The sequence below is a fragment of the Manacus candei genome, unplaced genomic scaffold, assembly GCF_025592945.1.
Source record: "Manacus candei isolate 608988 ecotype Guabito, Panama unplaced genomic scaffold, ASM2559294v1 h1tg000222l, whole genome shotgun sequence".
Taxonomy (NCBI): domain Eukaryota; kingdom Metazoa; phylum Chordata; class Aves; order Passeriformes; family Pipridae; genus Manacus; species Manacus candei.
In genome coordinates, this window is record NW_026138270.1 from 11,471 (window position 1) to 30,541 (window position 19,071).

At 51.2% G+C, this 19,071-nt stretch overlaps 1 long non-coding RNA gene across 1 annotated transcript; it reads right to left on the minus strand.

Moving 5' to 3' along the window:
- Window positions 1–782, minus strand: LOC127464419 (uncharacterized). Its single transcript, XR_007901356.1, has 3 exons — window positions 715–782; window positions 578–616; window positions 1–223 (listed from the first exon to the last, which is right to left on the minus strand). It is a non-coding gene; the product is annotated as an uncharacterized LOC127464419 (long non-coding RNA).
- Window positions 783–19,071: the final 18,289 nt, after the last annotated feature.

Sequence of the window (19,071 nt, forward strand, 5' to 3'; positions counted from 1 at the left end):
TATTGCCCAAAGCAGGAGATTTTCGCACCCAAATTAAAGTCTCAGGAATAATTGTGGTCCTGGGTTTCACACGGGAAAAAGCAGGAAGTTGATCCATCGGGAAGAGCCGCAGGGGGGCCGGGGTGGGTGGGAGCAGCGGGATGAGCTCTGCCAGCAGCTCCTGCCTTTCCACAGGGAGAGGGAAGGGGCGGATCCAGCTCCAGGATCGCTCAGGCTGTGATTCCTGCTGGGATGAGAGCGGGGAAAGGAGTCACCATGTCCCTGTTCCCATCCCAGGGGATGGAGCCGGCTGTGGAGCCCAGGGAGAGTAGGAACTGCTCTGGATTCCCTCCTGATCCTACTCTGTCCATCCCACCCCAATCCCACTCCATCCATCCCACCCCAATCCCACTCCAGAATCCAGCCCTGATCCCAGTCCACAATTCCACCTGATCCCACTCCGGAATCCTGCCCTGAGCTGCAATCCCCTTCCAATCCCACTCCAGCCATTAGGCCCCCATTCCCCTCTGGAATCCCGGCATCCATCCTGGGATCCCTGCACAGAGGATCTGGATCCACACACGCTGCTGGGACTCACTGGTGGGCGCGGGGTCGTATCCATTCCCCTCCCTCTTCCCTATGGAAAGAAAGTGGGATCAGCACCCGTGGCACAGGATCCCCGGAATGCTGCCGGGCGGATCCGTGCCCCTTGCCGACCCCCATCCCGGGAGTTACCGGATCGGAGCTTCCAAACACCGACTGCCACGAGGCCGATGATGATGATGATGGCAGCGATGACGGACACAGTGTCCTAGTTAGAACAGCTGGGACCGATTCCTCACTGGATGGGTGTAGCCCAAAAGTGTGTATTCTATGGCCTTCCATGCCATTTTCCCAGGAACAGTTGTCGGGGGGGGGGGGGGGGGCCCTGCGAGGTGGGGGGGGGTACCTGTCCTCATACCCTTTTATGGAATTCCCCGCTCTGAGAATCCTCATATCCTTTTATGGAATTCCCTACTCTGAGCATCCTCATATCCTTTTATGGAATTCCCCACTCTGAGGGAAGAACTAAGCATCCTTTTATGGAATTCCCCGCTCTGAGGGAATCACTGACCATTCCTGCCTGAACTGGAGAATATATAAACCTGGATTTTCTGAACCTTTCCACCACTCGTGGGATCCAGAGGAAGGCTGCAGCTCATCGCTCTCAACCAGACTGAGACCACCACCCTCAACTGGACTGCAATCACCACTTCTGACCAGACTGCAACAGCTCTCCCACCAGCAGGTTTTTTCTCCTCTCCCTTTTCTTTGGACTCGGGGGGGGCCCAAGGAAAACCACTTTGTTCATGCCCCAGGGTGCTGGGTTATACATTTGGGGTTTGTGGGTTAAAACCAATTGCTTGTCTGTATAATCAGACTTATTGGGCAAGGGGGGCCCAAGGGGGGCCCAAGGGGGCTGGTCCAGGGGGGGAAGGGCTGCAGGGGGCGGATCCCGGAGGAGGAAACCCGCCAAAAGCGGCGGCCCAGCCGAGGGAGGAGCCGAGCGGGAGCACAAAGAAGAGCAGCCAAAAGGTCCTGGCGGTGGCTGGGCAATGGCGGGGGGGGGCGAGAGCGGTTTGGGGGCCCCCGTGAGAGCCGGGGGAGAAACCCCGGTAGCCGCGGAGTGGGGAGAGCGGAGAGGGGCGATCCCGGAGCTGGGGGACCCCCGGAATGCTGGAGGGGGGGGAGCAGAGAGGGAGCACCGGGCCCCTTAAGCAGGGGTCCCGGAGAGGGGGAAGGCCTTGGAGTGTGGAGAGGAGGGGGGGCCTTGAGGCGGGGTGGGAGCCGAGAGCGCCAAGAGGTTTGCGAGGGTGGGAGCCGAGAGAGGAGGGCCGGCCGGCCCCGGGAGGCAGAGTGGGGAGAAGTGAGCCCTGGGACCCCCCTGGCAACACTAAAGGGGACCCCGGAGAGTGGGATCCCCCGGAGCTGTGGGACCCCCGGCAGCCCGGAGAAGAGGGACCCCCAATGCAGGCAGAAGTGCCATCAGGCCAGACAGGGGGGACCCCCCTAGTCCCAGAGAGCAGAGAGGGGGAACTCCTGGGAGGGGTTTTTGGGCTGAATGTTGGTGTTTTGAGGGTTTTTATGGACACAGGATGCCCGGTGAGTTCTAGGGATGGACTTGGGCAGGAGGAACCCCCAAGGCAACGCGCTCACCCCTTGTTTTCCCCCCCCATCAAGATTTCTGCTTCCCAAAGCTTGGGCGGATGGAGGAGGAGGCTGCGAGGAAGAGGAAGATGCCTTGGGCCCCCCAGGCAGGTGAGGAGGAAGTCAGTGCCCCTTTGCGTGGGTCTTTTGTCTTTTGTGGCCATCCTGCCGGGGCCGGAGTTGGGGGGATGTCCTTGGGCTTCCCTGTGGGCCGGAGGCAAATCCCCTGCCTGTCCTTGTTGGTTCCTGCCCCAGGCCCCGAGGTGAGGCCGGAGAGCGCGGAGGACAAATCCCCCCGGCAGAGCCTGGTGGGAGAGGCCGTTTTGAAGGGCTCCCCGGCGCAGGAAGGCAGCGGGGAGGAAAAGGGCCGGAGATGCCCCCGCAGGAGGGGCTCCAAAGCCAGCCCAGGGGGCTGTGAGGAGGAAAGAGCCAGCGTGTGCCGGGAAGGCGGCCGGAGCTTGAGGCGGAGCTGCGAGCTGGTGGTCCCTGAGCAGCCTCCCAGCAGGGAAAAGCACTTCAGGTGCTTGGAATGTGGGAAGAGCTTCAGTAGGATCACCAACCTCCTGAGGCACCAGCACATCCACACTGGGGAACGGCCCTACACGTGTGGGGAGTGTGGGAAGAGCTTCAGGCAGAGCTCCACCCTCCGCACCCACCGTCGCATCCACAGTGGGGAACGGCCCTACATGTGTGGGGAGTGTGGGAAGAACTTCAAACGGAGCTCCCACCTGCTCCGACACCAGATGATCCACAGGGGGGAAAGGCCCTACACGTGTGGGGAATGTGGGAAGAGCTTCAAACGGAACTCCCGCCTCCTCAGCCACCAGATGATCCACAGTGGGGAAAGGCCCTACATGTGTCAGGAATGTGGGAAGAGCTACACACAGAGCTCCCACCTGCTCCGACACCAGATGATCCACAGTGGGAACGGCCCTACACGTGTGCGGAGTGTGGGAAGAGCTTCAGGGACAGTTCCAGCTTTTTCAAACACCGTTGCATCCACACCAGGATTGGCCCTACAAGTGCTTGGAATGTGGAAAGAGATTCAGCACAAGCACCAAGCTGCTCAGCCACCAGCACATCCCCACTGGGGAACAGCCCTACACGTGTAGGGAATGTGGGACAGCTCCACCCTCTACACCCACCTTCGCATCCACATCAGGGAGAGGCCTCACAAGTGTGGGGAGTGTGGGAAGAGCTTCAGGCAGAGCTCTGCCTTGACCTCCCACCAACGGACCCACCGGTAAGAGAAGCCCCGAGTGCCCCGACTGCGGGAAGAGCTTCGGCCGCTGCTCCAACTCCATCAGCCATGGGAGGACCCGCGTTGGATGATCCACAGGGACCCCCGTTGGGCACAGCCCTGGTGTGCTGGTTTAAAGGTAAACCAGCAGGGGAAATGACAGCGGTGACACCATGGGGACATCAATGACATCACTGAGACATCGGTGACATCACAGGGACATTGGTGACATCACAGGGACAGCGGTGACATCACAAGGACATTGGTGACATCACGGGGACAGCGGTGACATCACAGGGACAGTGGTGACATCACCGGGGGTTAATTTTGGTGTGAAAATCTCCTGGTTTTGGCAATAAATTCTGGCTCCTCCTCCGGCATCCGGCAGTTCCTCCCTGGGAACCAGGAATGGGAATGGGGACAGGGGGAATGGGAATGGGGACACCTGGAATGGGAACACCTGGAATGGGGATGGGAACATTGGGAGCAGACTGGGAACAACAGGAATGGGAATGGAGACATCAGGAACTCGGAATGGGGGCACCTGGATTGGGAATGGGGACACCGGGGAGAGGGATGGAGACACCGGGAGCAGGTTAGGGACACCAGGAATGGGAATGGGGACACCAGGAAATTGAATGGAGCCACCAGGAACTTGGATGGGAACACCTGGAATGGGAATGGGAATACGTGCAATGGGAATGGGTGTCGATGGAAGGGTATGGACAGATTGCTCCAGGATCAATATGATCAGGCAAATGTCGGATTTATTAGGAGAAAGACAGATTATATAGTGCTCATGACGCTCAGCTTCTTGTTCACACTACACTGGTTACATAAGGAAACATACTCTGCTGTTCACTGCTAATTGGACCACAACAGGTGGTCATAGGAGATGAGAAAACTTTATTCACCTGCCAAAAACTCCTCCTTGGCATCTTGGCACAAGGCCTGCAGCCATATTAGTGGTGCAGCATTTTTTACTGTCTGCACCCAGCCATGCTAAGGTGAAACACACAGAAATGTAAAGAAAATTGTTCACACAATTTTTGCCTTACGACAAATCCCCTTTTTTGTTCTTGAACAATTTGATTTGCATTTCTGTAATACTCCTTATTGTACCAATAACATATCAACAAACATGATTACATATAACAATAATAGTACATTAACAAACTTAACAACTTAATAACTTCAAGGTTTGTGATATTAAATTTTCTTAAAAGTGCTTTTCTAAATATAGGATTTATTCTTGAAAAATCTTTATTCAGTATAAAACACTTCTGGAAATGGAACTCCATTTATTTTTGTTATGTGTCTTCTGTATTTGAAGATGTTTGTGTATTTGATGGATCAAAACACATTAATCATCATGCATTCACACACACATGCAAACATACAAACTCTCACAGTGGCCACTGTCAATCATTCACACAATCATACTTTTGAATTCCATATCACTGTGTTTTATGAGCTAAAAAGTTATAATTCTTTAGTACCTTATGATGTTAAAGCTTCTTAACCAAATAGATAAACTTTCTTTTACTAATATATAGTGAAGAATCTAAAGTTCACACAACACACTTTCTTGAATTCTAAACCTCTATAATTATGTGCTTCCTAACTTACTTATGTGCTTTAGAAATATCAAAAAATTGTGCTCATAAATTGTGCTCTCAATAAGACTGAATACTGTGCCCTTTTGGTAATTCACTGTTACCTACAACAGCAACATCAGCCTTGTTTTGAAGAACCAGCTTCTTTCCAGGGTTTCATTTATGTGCAGATACTCAGAGAACACCTGTGCACAAAAAACTTAAAACATATGAAACACTTTTGCAAGTCAATAGAGGAAAACTGATATCTCTCTTTTCCCCCTTTTCTTTGTGCGAAAGTGTGTTAAAAATTCTTAAAGCACTGATTTCTTTACTAAATACTCTTATGTTAATAATTCTAAACTTATAACAGCTTTATTCTATAACAAACTCCACTATACTAATTCTATTATTTAATAATTCTGAAAAAATTCTGGGAATGTTGCTGATTTGTTCTAAACTCCAGCATTATTTTCTTCATCATTGTCAGAACTTATGTCTGAATCTGAAGAAGTGTCAGTCTCCACAGACAAAAGGGGTTTCATAGCTGCAGTTGTAGCATCAGCTGAATAGGCTGCTTTCTCTTGTTGGACCATGTTTTCAGCAGCTTCTAAAAACTGGGCTGTAGTGGGACTCCTAGGTAGTGCACCCAAAACCTGTTTTGCATTTTCATTAGCATTATAATAGGCCAGTATGTTTAAGAATTTTGCTTTCATGTTATCATCTATGTTTGGATCTGAATCTATTGACTCATTTAAATGATCTACAAATTGATCGTACGGTTCCGAGGGTCCTTGCTCAATTGAAATACATGGGAGTCTTGACTTTGCATCCCTTATCATAAGCAATGACTTATAAGCCAATTCCTGACTAGTTTTTAATACCTCATTTGGAAACTGATTTTGCAAATATGCACTGTTGTACTGACCAAAACCCATGAGCATGTCAACAGAAACACCAAAGAGAGGGTGTCCTTTCTGCCTAGGTTTTGCAACTCCTGTAGCACAACTGGCACTCCATTCGGTAAAAATTTCTAGCTGTTGGTGTTATAAGTGAACCCAGGAAATTTGCTGCTCAAAGGGGTTAATAAAGTTGCTGTATTTTACTAACCACATTGTTAAGAGTCATGAGTTGACTGATTATGAAATATCTAACCACAAGTTTGTATGCTGTAGAACACAACGCAGAGTGACTCAGTATTTTGGAGCTGTTTGATTACAGGCATATTGATATGGACTAAGATGGAGGGGCAAGCCACGAGGAGTCCTATGATTAGATGACATCTCCCGATGGAAAATTCCAGGACCACGGCCTCATAGGGACTAATGACTTTAAAATCATTGGAGGAAGCCCCTCAGCAACGGCAGATGCCCGCGAGTGGAGGAGCCAACCACAGATCTGCCCGGGAAAGAGGAACCAAGCAGGGAGCAGCCCGCGAACCTCCCACCAATGGACTGTGAACATGACTTTGGGGGGTGGCATCAACAAAGGGTATAATTGTTGCTGTTTCGGTTCCCCATTTTGCGGACTGTGGTGGAGCAAGGGTCTCCCCGGTCGCCCGGCTGGCCGCTTTTGCTTGTTAGCATTAATAAACCTTTGTTTTACCTTGCAACCGAAATTATAGCCTCATTCTATCGATCACAACTGGGAATAACTGGGGATGAACTGTCCAATCCAGGGTGATGTCATATCCAGTATCATAAGGTAAAGTCCAGTGGAGTAATGTCCATTCAGGTGTAGAATGTCTCAATCTGGGTTGTAAATTCTGTGCCATGCTTGAAATTGTTCCCACTCAGCTTTATGTTCTCCAATACTGGGTAGGCTGGGAATTGAGTGGAACCATGGAAAAACCCTTCTCAGAGAGAAAATTGGGTGACCCGAGTCCTGGATGCTTTTAAGAAAGAGGTCTGAACATTTCTTGAAGAATGGAGGGGGGTGACTTTTTTATTCTTGACCTTTCCAGTTCTCCATTTGGGGACAGGATGTCCTCTGGGCCAATGTTTTGTTCCCTTTGCAGTGAGTGCAGCCTCAGAGGGCTGAGCCCTCTCTGGCTGGGCTTGGCCTCTCCTGCAGAGACTCAGGCCTGGCTGGGCTGCCCCAGGCAGACGCTGCAGGAAGAAGAGCTCAGGCCGCCTGGGTCTGGTGTCCCTGGGGCTCAGCCTGTGCCCCATTGCTGGGCAGGGGCTGAGCCCCACCTCTGCCTTGGGGCCTTGGCCAAAGGGCTGCCAAGGAAGAGGCCCAGGAGCCTTGGGGCCTGCCCAGCTTTCCTCCTCCCTGGGGGCTCTCAGTCCTCCCCTGACACCGTGTGGGCCCAAGGCCTTGCTGGCTTCGGGCTCACGGCCCGCCGGCACCATCCCAGCGGCCTGACCCCCCTCCTTCCCCTCTCTCCAGCCTCTCCTGCCTTTTCTGGCAAGGGGCCAGCCAAGGCAAACCCCGGTTCTCAGCAATGGCACCTGTGGCACGGCTGCAAGGCTCCAGTGGGCCAGGCAAGAGCAGGAGCACCGAGAGCCTGAGGAGCCAGGAGATGCCCTGGCTGGGCATGGTGCTGCTGCGGGACGAGCTGACACCTCTGCACAGTCTCTGCCCGTCCCTGCCAGCCGACTTCTGCCCAGGCTCTGGGCACGGGGACGCAGCACTGACACTTTTCAGCCCCCGCGCTGTTCCACAGAGGCTCTGATGTCACAAGGCCCTTGCCTGGCAGCCAGGAGATGGGCAAGGCAAGGCAAGGACGGAGCCTCTGAGCCACCAGCACGCTGTCCCCAAAGGCTGGGGTGGCACAGAAGCCCAGAGTCCCTGAGCTTGGCAGAGACTTGTGAGATCAACCGGCGTCCAGCCTACGCCCCATCCCCAGCACGTCAAGCAGAGCACGGCACTCAGTGCCATGGCCAGTCTTTGCTTAAACACCTCCAGGGACGCTGACTCGACCACCTCCCTGGGCAGCCCATTTCAAGACCTAATCCCTCTTTCTCTCCAAAAAGTCCTGCTCCTGTCCCTGACAAACAGCCCCTGACAGGCAGGTCCTCGTGTCCTCTTGTCCTGTCGCCTGTTGCCTCGGAGAAGGGGCTGACCCCCACCTGGCTCCAACCTCCTGTCAGGGAGTTGTGGATAGGGAGAAGGTCAGCCCCGAGCCTCCTCTTCTCCAGGTTGGAGAAGCCCAGCTCCCTCAGCTGCTCCTCACAGGCCATGCACTGCAGACCCTTGCCCAGCTCCATTGACCTGCTCTCCACCCACTGCAGCCCCTCAAGGTTCTCCCTGAATTGAGGGGCCCAGAGCTGGACACAGCACTGCAGGGGTGGCCTCACCAGTGCCCAGTCCAGCAGAAGAATCCCTGCCCTGCTCCTGCTGCCACACTCTTTCTGATCCAGGCCAGCCTGCCCTTGGCCTTCTTGCCCACCCGGGCACCCGCTGGCTCAGGTTCAGCCTCTGTCCACCAGCACCCCCAGGGCCTCTCCCACGGGGACCCTTTGCAGCTCCTCTGCCCCCGGCCTGGAGCTGCAGGGGGTCTCTTGTGGCCAGAGGCCCCAAAGGCACCAAAGGCACTCTTGAACCTCATGCCCACGGGCTCGGCCCAGAGGTCCAGCCTGTCCAGGTCCCTCTGCACAGCCTTCCTACTCTCCAGCACATCCACACTGCAAACCAGCTTGGGGTCCTCTACCAATTTGCTCCTGGAAGACTCAATGCCCTCCTGCAGATCCCCACGAAAAATAGGCAACAGGACTGGGCCTGTTACCCAACAAGTTCTAGTGCTTGACAAAGGAGCCCACCCAGCAGTGGGGAGAAACTGCTGGCAGGAGATTGAATGGGGGCAAGAGACAATGGATGATGGACAAGGTCTGGGCCATGGCCATTTGTTAGAAAAACAAAGGAAAAGTTTAAGGCCTGCCATATTTCAGTGGTCAGAGACCTGGCAGAGAAATCTATTTTTGAGACCTGGACACCAAGAAGGCAGAATTTCTAAACCACAAAGACCCTTAGAGAAACCAGAGATGAAGGCAAAACTAACACAGACAGTTACTGAGGCTCTCCCTGTCCAGGGAAAAGACAAGAAAAGGACAAAAACTGTGGACTAAGCCTCATGCAAAGTGAGAAATCAAGAGCCAATAAAAGAGAGAATAAGAATTCCTGCAGAGAACTGGTAAACCAATGGACAGGAATTCCTTTGTCTGCTAAAATGTGAAAATAGTTAAATGTTTTGAGAACTGATGTACAGGTGTTAGAGAGCAATTCCTGTGTCCCTTCAGCGCTGAATGAAGTAGGGTCACCTCTGGAACCCAACCAACTGCTCAGAGATTTTATTCCCCGGCTTTCGCTGACGGTTTCTGGGGACCCAGATGAGACAAAGCAGCGCCGACAGGGCAGAGCAGAGGAATCGTTGGCCCTGCAGCGTGTACCAAAGGAGTTTTGGGGAGATCTTCCAATTCCCTGGTCTGGAGAGTTCATCATGCCTTCTTTTGTGGGAAAAAGAACAGGCCATGAATTTTGGGTACTTGATTTTAAGGCCTTTTGCCTGCACATAAGGCACAGCAATGGGAAGGACGCAGCGTGAGGCTGAGAGGTTTCTGTCATGGTTTGTGGGCTTGGGTGAGATTGGGCCAGAATTACAGGACACCTGTAAAATCTGGGCTTTGGGAAAGGTTGGGGAGGGTTGGGAAAGGTGTTCAAAGGGTGGTTTTGCCTGAGGTGTTAAACATGGGAGTGGGTCTGTCTTCCCAATTCCCAAGAGAAGAGATCCCAGAAAGCTCCCCTGCAGGTTGTGTTTTAAGGAACAGGAGAAGAGACCGAGGGTAAGGGGTTTCTTTCCTGGAGGGAAGGGCTGTCGTTCACTTGCAGGAGCCCTGGGCTGAAATTGCCAGTCTGACTGCCCAAACTGAACACAGCTGAAGATTCCTGCCAGACAAAAAGGGCCAGGACAGAAAGCTCTTGCTGCCCATGGAGTGCCCAGGGTGGCCCCCAACTGCATGTGAAACCCGAAGGTTCCAGGCTTTCTTTCCTGGGGGAAAGGCCGTGACATCCCAAAGAGTCCCGTGGCAGACAGGTGGGGCTGCACTGTGGGGGTGTGAGGTGTTGGTTCTTTGGTTTCCAGGGGCTATTCCAGAATGGAGAGGACAGGCTGTGACATCACAAAGGAGCCCATGGCACAGGGGTTGGGCTGCACTAGGGGCTGTGAGACATTGTTTTTTTGGTTTCCAGCAGCCTTTCTGGAATGGAGGGGATAGGCTGTGACATCACAAGAGGGCCCATGGCACAAAGGTGGGGCTTTGTAGCGAATTGGCTATAGAACACGGCTTGCCTAGGCCATGGGAACATCTTAGATAGCGAGGTTACAGTGCCCTCGTACCGTGTTAGCTGGCTGGTAAACAGGACATTGTGATTAGCAAAACAAAAGTAACTGAGTGCCACCTGTGTCAACAAAAGAAATGAGATCAACATTTAAGCCAGAGTCAATAATGAGCTTAACCTTTGCAATATGTATGAGCTAATTATTAAGCATATATTAAGCTGTTTGCAATGATCAATAAACGAAGCTTGCTGATTCTCATATTGAGGGTCTCTTTCTTCCTTGTCCGACAAATGGCACCCGAAGAGGGGCTAAGTTAAATCTGCAAGCCCCAGGGGCTAAGTTGAATGTGTAAGCCCCAAGGGCTAAGTTTAATCTGTGGCCCAAGGGACTAAGTTGAATCTGCGCTCCCCAAAACCTGAACAGGGAGTAAGTTAAATCTGCGCTCCCCGAAGCCACGGTCTGACGCAGTAGCCGGTCGGTCTTGCAGCAGCACAAGAGGCAAAAGAGCTGGACTCCGTGCCCCAGGCGACCTCACAGAAGGGTCCTGGCCGACAACACCGCCGATGTCTTGTAAAGGGCTGCAAAGTGTGCTGAAGATTTATGGGTATGGAAAGACAAGCGGTGCTTTCATTACTCCAGTGCTTTTTAGAAAAGCGGGGACTTAAGGGTATAGCTTTGAAAAAAGAATTACCAAGATTGCTTACGACGGGGGTTGCTAAAAGTTGTTTTGTGGACCCTAATACAGTTTTTGATGAAAGAGAATGGAGACGTTATGAGGTTAAGTTGTGGGAGGTTGCCACGGAGACGGAGCTCAGTGTAACATGACAGAAGTGGAGAAGCTGCCAGGCCAGCCAGACAAGATGCCTGGACAGGTGAGCCACCGAGAACAAAAGGGATCTAATGTTGCATTTATATGGAAGTCTATCCTGCTTAAAAAGGAAGAAAAATTAGACGAACTGGCTTTGCGGCAGATGCTGCTTTCATGTAAGGGCCAGGGATATGAAGCGAACACTGTAACTGCCTTTACTATCTCTACTTGGAAAGAACTTAGTGATAAACTCTTTACTGCTGCCTATAAGGGAGAAAAAGTTGCTGCTTCCCTCCTTACAACTTGGTGATTGTTATCTGGAACAGTAAAAGACATTAAAGTACAGTCTGAGGGCATTAGAATGCTACTAGATACCATCATACGGAGAAATCGTGTAAAAAGGGAGTCGAGCGGAGTTGAAGGGAGCCGGAGTGGGACAGGAAATCACGGATCGGGGCCGGGGACAACCGAGCGGCCCCGCCAACATGAACGCGGTGCAACATCTCGGCAGTGCATATCCAGGACGATCGGAGACGACGGCTGCAGTGTGAAAGTACTGCTGATGGACCAGGGATGAACTTTACGAACACTATGACTGAGTTCCACCTGAAGACATTTCCAGCTTTTCATCTGAACTGTGCTGCGGGACTGCGCTGCGCGTTTGTGGCTGTGTTCACGGCGCTGGGTGCTTACACCGCCGTGCTGAGTGAACCCGTGCTGGCGCCGGGTCTGTCCGCCTGTGGCGGGTGCCTGCGGGGCGGCGCCGGGCAGCGGGGCAGTGGCGGTGGTCGCGGCTCCTGCGCGGCCCCGGCTCGGAGCGCTCCCGGATGCCGCAGAGCCGGGGCCGGTGATATCGCTCGGAGCGCTCCCGGATGCCGCAGGGCCGGGGCCGGTGATATCGCTCGGAGCGCTCCCGGATGCCGCAGGGCCGGGGCCGGTGATATCGCTCGGAGCGGTGCGCGGCCCCGGCTCGGAGCGGTGCGCCCGCACGCGTGCACGCCGGCGGCTCCGGGTGCAGCGAGCTACGGGGGGGCTCTGTGTCCCCGCACTGCTGACAGCCATGGTCCCGGGGGTGTGCGTTCCCCTTCCCTTCTTTACAGCGAGTGTTTTCTCCCTGGTGCCGCTCCTCTTCCTAGAGCGAGGAGTTAATGACGGTAGCAAAAGCCTTGGGGGGTGCAGCTGGGGGAGGGGGAAAGCTGTTTCTCTTTTTTCCTCGTTACTCCAATCACCCCCTCTCTAAAACGTGCCTCTCCTATGTTTTGTCTTTTCTTAAGCAGACCCTGTGATTAAGTTCCTTCTGCTGATCTCTCTGGGTGAGCCCAGCCCCTCCTTCCCCTCCTTCGTCCTTCTGCAATGAGGGGCGTGGGGGAGGCAAAGACGGTAAAACACGGAAAAAAAGGGAAAAGAGAAAAAACAACTTAAAATTAACAATATCCCAACTTATAAATCAAATAAGATTGCATTGTTTTTACAGCAATAGGTGTCACGCATGCAGCGTGCTCATGGCATTCTCAAACGTTTTCTTCAAAACAGGGAGACTGACGAAAAATCCTTTGAAGCAAGATTAGAAATAACGGAACATCCGTGCTTAGCTTTTGCATATTGCAGAAGGTTATTAAGAATTTCCTATAGTTTGCTATTTTGCTTCTCTTACATGAAATTTGGCTGTTTCCCCCAGGGGCAGGGTGCAGGTAGAAGATCTGGAGACGGAACGATGAGACAGAAGGGGATATAGTCTTGCCCCCTGCAAAAGTAGTTTTATTGCCTTTGTGACAGAATATCATTGCTCTATGAGAAGAGTTGAAGATTTCCAAGATAATATTCTGTTCTTTCCTGCTGTATCTGTCTTTTACATGGAGAGTTATGCAGGATTTGCAGATTGCTGATGGCAGCTATGCCATAAATTTCCTTTGAATTATGAAACTGATAAGAAGTGCACAACCAATGACTACTTGAAAATGTGTGTGAATGATGGATGTCTGAGGTGGCCCCCTAAGAGTGTGTGAAAAAAGATTGTGTGAAAGAGGAAAGCTACATGAATGTGTGACTGTGTAAACTTAAAAATACCTTCTGCCGGTGTCAAGATTTTAGAGATGTGTAACATGATTCTGTTGAACCATAGTGACTCCTTATTCTGAATGGTAAATGAATTCTTCAAATTCCCACCATGAGTGACGAGGTTTTGGTTATTTCTGGACTAGCCCTATCTGGCTAGCTGTTTGATCTGAACTGAGGTTGAATAAGGGGTTCTTGCGTAGGTTTGGTGTTCTATTTCTGCCTTGTTTCAGAAATTTGTGAAGGTTAAGTCTCAGGTGGAGTTTTTCCACTGCTGTTGTTCCTTAGCTGTGTAATCTGCGCAGGAGATCACCAGTTTTAAAGCGAGTAGAAACCATAAGCCAGCAAACATTGGTGCAGACTGCAAGGTTGGCAGAGCCCGAAGCAAGGTACACCACTGTGCATCCAGGTGCCCGGGAACCATTCTTACAATTCGTGGAAAAGCTGCAAGACGCTGTAGAGAAACAAGTTTTGTGACAGATACAGAGGTTGCTAGTTACATAACTAGCTAGAGATAATGCAGGCTGGTGCCGGGGTGAGGTCCTTAGACCATCAAATAATTGCATTTGCATCTGCTATGGCAGTAGTGAGGGTCGTTTTGAGCTTTTCTGTGTTTTCCAGGATTTAAATCAGGAGTTGTCGATGTTGCTGCCTTGTTTGCTCAGCTCATTGCAGGGGGGCCTTTAGGCTGTCAAGGCCATCCTGCGTGCCTTCTCAGAGACATCTGCAGTGTTGTGGATAGTGTGTCTTCAGGCCTCCTGGCTGGAGGCCAGAGCAGACCAGTTATGTTGATCAGTGTGACCAGAGCTGAAGTGTTGTTTTAAAGAGTCCTTATATATTGTCTTCAAAACCCCTCCCGTGCACCAGCTGGTAGCAATATTCATTGTAAAACGGCTAGTCTCTCCTCCTTAAAACATGCCCTACCCATTGCAGCTGTGTTCTCAGCAAAATAGCCTCACTAATTGTGATTAATCCTTGTTTTATACCAGACGTATTGCTTGCATAATTTGACTAGTGAATGTTTAGGGTTGTACGAAGGCAACGTGTATTCTTTGTGATGCTCAAAGCTTGCTGTTAATTGTCCAAACAAACAAACAAACAAACTATAGTCATTCCAAGAGTTAAGGTTGTGATATTAGGAGGTACTGCTTGGAGTTTTCTTTTAGAAGGTACAGATCCTGTGTGACTTAAACAATGGCTCCTACCTACAGAACAGCTGTTGGCCCTGCAACAACTTGTCAGAAGGCAGCTTGATTCTGATTACATTGAACCATCTCAGAATCCTTTATTACCCCTGTGTTTGTGATAAAGGAAAAAAAAAATCTGTGAAATGAAAACCTTTGCATGATCTCAGACAGGTTGGTGCAGTCATGGTTAGTAAGCATTGGCTTACTGACCCCTTCTGTGCTTTCTGCTGAATAACCCATTGTTATTATTGATTTGACAGGTTATCTTCTCACAATCCAGTTAGATCCCAGTGATAGAGAAAAGATGTGCATTTTTAGTTCCATCTATTATTCGTGCAGAACCTTATGAGTGTTATCCATAGAAAACCCTCTCCCATGGAATGAAAGGCTTTTCTATAATTTGTCAGTGGTTTATGTTTCCAATGCAATTTTCTGACTGTCTTTGTTGTCATTATATAGATGATATTTCTGCTAGCTGTAGCCACTGAGGATCAGCTGGGTGTGTTGGACGCTGAAACCAGAAAGAGTCTACAATTCTTTGGCCTAGTAGTTGCTCCTGACACGGTGCAGTGAAAAGTACCCTGGAAATATTTAGGGTTCATGTACACAAAAAGCAGTCATTTCTCAACCAGTTATGCCAAGTCTTAATTTTCAAGCGTTGTTTGTACTCTAAAGAACTCCTTTGCAGAGGATTGTTCCAGCAAGTTTCCTATGCTTCGATCCAGTGCAGTTTCATAGTTTTTTACCTCTTTTACAGTTTTGGGAAAAACACGCTGTGCTTGGCCAAAAGCCTCCTTTAAGCTGATGGTCTTGTGGTCCCTGTGGGAGCTGGGGGCGGAGCGCAGCGTGCAGGTGTGGACCTTGTCCTTCTCACAGTAGCATTCCAGCAGTTTACTCTACTGGGGGATTTCCTCTCAGCCAAAACCTGGGCAGCACAGAGCCCCACCAGGACGTAGTTTTTTCTGAGTGTTCTTTGTGCTGTGCTTACTCAGGTGGGCTTGGCACAGGGAGGCCTTGCAGGTCAGGCAAGTCTTCATGGCTGGACGGGGGCCTGTGGGGTAAAGGCAGAGTGGGCACTGGGAAGGGCCCTGCTGGCATATTTCTGTTCCTTCTGTATGCACTCCTTGCAGAAGCTGTGACCGCACCCCAGGGACAGAGGGTTCCTGTAAATGTCCAGGCAGATGGGGCATGTCAGTTCATCCTCCAGCCTGGCCTCAGCACCCACCTTGGCCATGTTGCCTGAGCCTCGTGACGGGGCTGAGAGCAAGGAGGAGGGCACTGGTGAGAAACTGAGAGCACAGCATACAGAAGCCTTCAAGTGTTGATTTAGCTTAATTCATTCTATTGCTTGCTCAGTTGTTGTCTCTTGTCCGGATTGTCGTCGTGCTTGTGGTGTCTATTTTAGTACTAACCCTCGAGGTCTTACTCTGGCAAAAGATCCCCAAGAGTTAGATTTAATGGGATCACTGTCTGTACATAACACAAGTGGTAATGGGACTCAAACCTGTTTTATGTTGGGATTATTTCAATCTAGATTAAGTGTTTATCAAAGCCACAACTTGTCCAGCTGGCACAAACTGCCTAGCCTGTACACAAAAGAACTGTAGAGCCTGAGTGAAACAGTAGAACACACAAAGAAAGTAACAGTAACAACTAGTCCTATAGACTCGTGGCTTCAATCTATTTTTGGTTCTATGTCTGAATAAGTTTTAAGTTTTGTTAAAGAAAAGCCTACGATGGTTGTTGACAATTGTTGTAATTTTAGTAATAGTTCATATTGTTTTTTCTTGTATTGTTAAATGTGTAAATGCTATAACACCGAAAACATTGTTGGCCCAGAATAAAAAAACGGGGGTATTTGTAGGGAATTGGCTATAGAACACGGCTTGCCTAGGCCATGGGAACATCTTAGATAGGAGGTTATAGTGCCCTTGTACCCTGTTAGCTGGCTGGCAAACAGGACATTGTGATTAGCAAAACAAAAAGCAACTGAGTACCACCTGTGTCAACAAAGAAATGAGTGAGAGGTGAGATCAACATTTAAGCAGAACCAATAATGAGCTTAGCTTTTGCAATATGTATGAACTAATTATAAAGCATATATTAAGCTGTTAGCAATGATCAATAAACGAAGCTTGCTGATTCTCATATTGAGCGTCTCATTCTTCCCTCGTCCGACAGGGTCCAACATCTCCTGCCTTGGCCTGGCCCCCTCTCAGCTCAGCACTGACCCCTTTGCAAATGGGGCATTGTCTTGGTGCCATTGCAGGGGGATGTCCTGCCCCAGTGTCCCAGTGTTCCTTTAATTCCCAGAGGCCCTGCAGTGTCCCAGTGGCCCCTTGATTCCATGACCTTCGGAAACACCTCAGGGTTCCTTTGGCTCCATGAGGCCCCCATGTCCCAAAGGCCCCTGGATTCCAGGAATTCCGCAGTGTCACAAGGTTCCTTTTTTTCCATAGGGCCCTGCAGTGTCCCAGTTGTGCCTTGATTCCAGGAGTATCCAAATTCTCCCGGGGTTCCTTTGGTCTCAGGAGGTCTCGCAGTGTCCCAGCGGCCCCTTCATTCCAGGCAGGCCCAGGGAGACGAAGCCAAAGACGGAGCCCCGACCCCGTCAGCATCTTGGGGGGCGGGGGGGCAGGACCTGGGAAACGGCTGGGAAGGGACTGGGATGGACTGGGATGGACTGGGAGGGACTGGGATGGATTGGGAGGGACTGGGATGGATTGGGACTGACTGGGATGGACTGGGATGGACTGGGATAGACTGGGACAGACTGGGACAGACTGGGATGGACTGGGACACCAGGATACACCGGGCCCAGGACTGGGACCCAGCAGGACCCCCCGGGAGCAGGATCTGAGCACACTGGGACCCTCCAGGACCAGAACTGGGGCAACAGGGATCATACTGGGAGCAACTGGGACCACACTGAGGGCTACTGGGAGCAACTGGAGGCCACATAGGATATAGTGGGAGTGCTTTGGCGTCACTGGGATCCTACTGGTGGAAACTGGAATGTTACTGGTGCATCTGGGAGTGACTGGGAAGGACTATGAGCATGCTGAGGGCTCTACTGGGATATACTGGGAGTGTCTGCAACCATGGTGGGGGTGAATGGGACCATACTGGGAGTGACTGGGACTACATGAAGGGGAATTAGGACCAGGCTGGGGGCAACTGGAAGGAACTGTGAGTGACTGGATCTACAGTAGAAGCAACTGGCATTGACTGGGACTGTCAGGGGGGAGGACTAGGATCATACTTGGAGTGACTGGATCTGTGCTAGGGGCAACTGGGAGCAACTGGGACCATGATGGGGACAACTGGGATCATCCTGGGATCACGGTGGGAGAAGCTTGGCCCATGCTGGGAGCAACTGAGACCACACTGAGGGTGACTGGGGTCATCCTGGGATCATACCAGGAGTGAGTGGGATCATGCAGGAGGTGATTGGGATCATACTGGGAGCAACTGGGAGTGCACTGGGGATGACTGGAAGCGGCTGTGAGCAACTGGGATCATGCTGGAAGCTTCTGGGGGCAACAGGGAATGAGTGGGACCACATGGAGGAAACTGGGAGCAACTGGGAGAGACCAGGAGTGACTGGGATCATCCTGGGACTGACTGGGCGCTGAATCCGAAAAATCGGTCCGAGAAACTGCTGAGAGACTTTTTTATCTTTAAGCAGCAAGGTATTTATTTATTCAACGTTGGGAGCAAGCCAGCTGGCGCTGGACAAACTTGCTCGAAGGCTTCACACAAAATCAGCATTTTTCTACAATCTTCAGCTGGGATTAAATGCATATTCAAGTGATTACAACATCTATCGATGCATATTAATAACAGGCGGAGTAGAGGTGGAGCTCAGGCGGGGCTTGGGGCGGTGTTTCTCTTGGCCCTCAATCCTGAGGGTACTTCCACTCTTCCTCCATGGCTCTGGGGGCTTCAACTCATCTTCCTCAGCTTGACCTTCCTTCTCTTCCATTCTTCTTGACCCGCTCACTGAAGCTTGGAAAAAGCCCTGGCTCCCGGCCTATTCCTCCTATTCCAATGTCTCCCTGATCCTGCTGTCTCTCTAATTTATCCCCTCGAGGCCTAGGACATGTTCCTGTACTATTCTCTGAAGCTTTGCTCCAGTCAGTAGAACAGAACGAGCACAGATGGTCTTGGATGTTGGTAGCTTGTTAGCAGGCCCCAATTTCTTAGTTAACTCTTTTGGGCCTGGCCTCCTGTTTCCCCAGGGACACAGCCCGGGCCCGGCTGTTCCCATTCCCATTCCACGGGTTTGCATTCCTGTTCCAGGTGTTCCCATCCCGTTCTAGTTGTTCCCATCCCATTCCAGGTGTCCCCATTCCCATTCCAGGTGTTCCCATTCCCATTCCACATGTTCCAATTCCCTTTCCAGGTGTTCCATCCCATTCTAGGTGTCTCCATTCCCATTCCTATTGTCCCTTCTCCCATTCCTGGTGTTCCCATCCCACTTCTGTTTTCCCAATTCCCAGTTCATGGTGTTCCCATTCATATTCCAGGTGTCTCCATTCCCATTCCTGGTGTTCCCATTCCCATTCCAGGTGTTCCCATCCCACCTCTGTTTTCCCTATTCCCATTCCAGGTGTCTCCATTCCCAATCCAGGTGTTCCCATTCCCATTCCTGGTGTCCCCAGTCTGCTCCCAATGTTCCCATTCCCATTCCAGGTGTTCCCATTCCAATCCCAGGTGTTCCCATTCCCATTCCTGGT